Source organism: the organism of the source record quoted next, unplaced genomic scaffold (assembly GCF_019419815.1).
Source record: "Pyrus x bretschneideri cultivar Hongxiangsu unplaced genomic scaffold, Pyrus_bretschneideri_v1 Contig95, whole genome shotgun sequence".
In the NCBI taxonomy this organism is placed as follows: Eukaryota; Viridiplantae; Streptophyta; class Magnoliopsida; order Rosales; family Rosaceae; genus Pyrus; species Pyrus x bretschneideri.
The window spans coordinates 1,250,540-1,253,823 of record NW_025999837.1 but is presented as its reverse complement, the minus strand read 5'-3'; positions in this window follow the sequence as shown (position 1 = coordinate 1,253,823).

The window sequence follows — 3,284 nt, the reverse complement described above, 5'->3', positions numbered from 1 at the left end:
ACGTATGAGAAATGGAAGAAAAGAGTGCTTAAACGTTCATACAATTCAAGTTTTGAGTTGTTGGAATGTTTAGGTGTTTCTTTGATTTCAAAGTTATGAGGAACTAAACCTCCTTTAGCTAGGGGGTGATTCGAAACTATGTTTATGTTTGTAATATGATTTGATTACTTTTAATTACGTTTCATAAGTTGTGAATTCAATTTGTTTAACTGTTTAATTGATAACCTATTTATGTATGTTTATTAAGAATGAACGCTTAATTTTCATGCATGAATTTGACGCTAGAATATAAGTGAGTTTCACGTAATAGTTATGAACTTATATTCACAAGTAGTGGAGGTTGCTTATAAACAATCGCGTTAAACAAATTCTTGGCATAAGTTTCATGCAATCATAGTAACGAATGCCTCGTCAACACTTATAGTTTTCAATGTGCTTAATGATTCTTGCTTGTATCTCTATTATGCAATTCATGTAGGGAACTTGTGAGGAATGCTTTGGGTTGTCGTATGCAATCATCCAATTCATTAACTTAAGGAAAACTTGACGGTTAATTAAAGCGGACCTAATTAACCCGGGGCGTTGAGAATTCATGGTTTATTGAAATACAATTAGAAATCTTTTTATTATGCAAGTGTAACATGTGTGGAGATGAACCCCTTGGCTAGCATCCATTCATTCCATTTCATCAATTTCATATTTACATTCTATCTAGTTTATTTACTTGTTTCGTTATTTCAATTTTTGTCCAAATCCAATCCCCCTTTATTTTGCTTAAGTCTTAGTCTTTCTTACTTTTAGTTTTGTATTCTTCGCATTAATTAGTGTTTTAAACTTGTTTTTACGTTTTTGAGTCAAAATCCAAGTGATTAACAATCCCTCCTAATCCCCGGTCCAGAACGATCCCTATTTATACACTTCACTACAATTGACAAAAAGAGGGTTTAATTTGTGTGCGTATAAAACTCACATCACGTACAAAACAAAGAGAATTAAAATGAAACTTTGAAATCAAAGAAACACCTAAACATTCCAACAACTCAAAACTTGAATTGTATGAACGTTTAGGCACTCTTCTCTTCCTCGTTGTTGTAGCACAAGGTTTAAGGATAGGTTGGTTGGGGGGATGGAAGTGTTGGGGAATTATGGAAATGGATGAGGATTGGTGGAAATGGAAGATGGTTTTTGGATTCTAAGGGAGACTCATGGCTAAGGAAGGTGGATGTGTTTGTGGTGTTGTGTTGTGTTGTGAATGAGATGATTTTTGAATGAATGAATGCAAGGGTATTTATAGGAGGAGTGGAGATGTATATGGCTATTTGTTTAAGGTGTTTGTGGTTGCAATGATGAAGAATTGCATGTGGAAATAAAAGGGAAAATGTGGTGAAATGATGAAGTAGGAAGGTGGAAATGCATGTGAGATGTTGGAAAGGAAATGGGAATATGAGTAGGCCATGGCATGGGAGTTGTTTTGTTGGTGTAAATGTGCCATGGTTGCAATGATGAAGAATAAAGGGTGCATGTGGGGTGGAATTGAATGAATGCAAAGTGAATGAATAATGAAATGAGTTAAAGAGGGAGAATGTGGTGAAATGATGAAGTAGGAAGGTGGAAATGCATGTGAGATGTTTGTGGAATAAAGAATGAATGGTGGAAATGTGAGTGAATGATGTGCATGTGTGTGAATGCATGTGTTGATTTAAAGAATAGGTATGCATGTGAATTAGTTTGGAAAGAGGTGGGTGTGCATGTGAGATGAAATGCATATGTTTGAAATGTGTAGATGATTATGAGTATGATAAGTGATAAATGAATGATATGTGGTGAGTGATAAGTGAATGGAAATGATAAGTGATAAGTGAAAGGTTTGATAAGTGATAAATGAATGATATGTGGTGATAAATGAATGATATGTGGTGAGTGATAAGTGAATGGAAGTGATAAGTGATAAATGGACTAGTTTAAAGGGCTAGGGTTTAAGTACATAGAATGGGCCTAAAATAGGTTGGTTTGCATGGCATAATATGTTTGATTGGGCTAGAGGTTTTCCATGGCTCAAAGGATTTGTTTGATTGGGCTAGGCCCTTTGTTTGATGTCCCCAAAGAGCATACAAGGCTTCAATTTCGTCCATCCTCTTTGCTCCATGATTAAGCTATCCAATCCATGCCCAAAAGTGCCCCAAATAGCCTCAAAATGCACTTTCTTGCTCCCTAAGCCCTTAGAACCTGAAAACACACAAAAGAAGCATAAAGGACTAAAATAACTATGAATTACCAACATAGATGCACGAAAACAAGCTAAGTAAGTCGCCTAAATATGCTCCTATCATGTGGATGGTGGGAATTATGGTGGATGGATGGTTTAGTGGATGTAGTTTAGGGTTTATTTAGGTGAATGTGGATGCATGGTTTAGTGGATGTAAAGGATAATGGGATGGTGTGGAATTAAAAGCTAAAAAAATGGGATAATGGGCATTTAAGTGTGAATGGAATGGTGGGATGCACTAATGGAAATTATGGAATGGAATGGTGGGATGCACTAATTAGGAGGAAGAATTAGGGTGAAGGGCTTAATGCATGGATTTTGGGCCTAAAATGCCCCCCCCTTGCATGGCAAGGGAAAGGACTTGGGCTAAAGCCCACGACAATGGCTCTAAAATGGGCTAAGGTTAGGGTTTAGGTGCGGCATAGGCTTAGGGTCCACAAAGAGTTAGGGTTTAGGTCATCTAAAAGCCCAAAGCCAAGAATAGAAACTCACGACAATAGAAACCTCCAAGAATAGAAACTTCCAACTTTAGAAACTTTGGTTGCCAATTCCGACTTCTTTGCTCTTCACTTTCATTTCTTCATTTCTTGAACTCCTTTGACCTTCAACCACGTTCATTCCTCGTGCTCCATTTACATACACCACATTCCAGCTCAGTTTTGCTCCAAAAGCTCCAAATTGCATCATTTCATGTAATATGTCCTTTAAACCTGAAAACACATGAAAGTAGCTTAAAAGACTACTTTAAGGAAGAAAACATAACAAAAATGCATAAGAACTAGCTAACTAAGGCGCATAAATATGCTTCTATCATAAACCAGAAACTAAGTTCATCCAAACTTCAAGCCTTCAATCTTACAACAACAGATCCTACATCTCAACACTCATTTCCAAGCTTGTTATTGCTTTCACTCCTAGCATTTCTCTAAGCATGTAAAACATGTCCTTAGGCAAAGCCATATGTTTACCAATTGTTCCTCAAATTTGCAGTAAACCAAGTTGATGATGTTTGATTAGT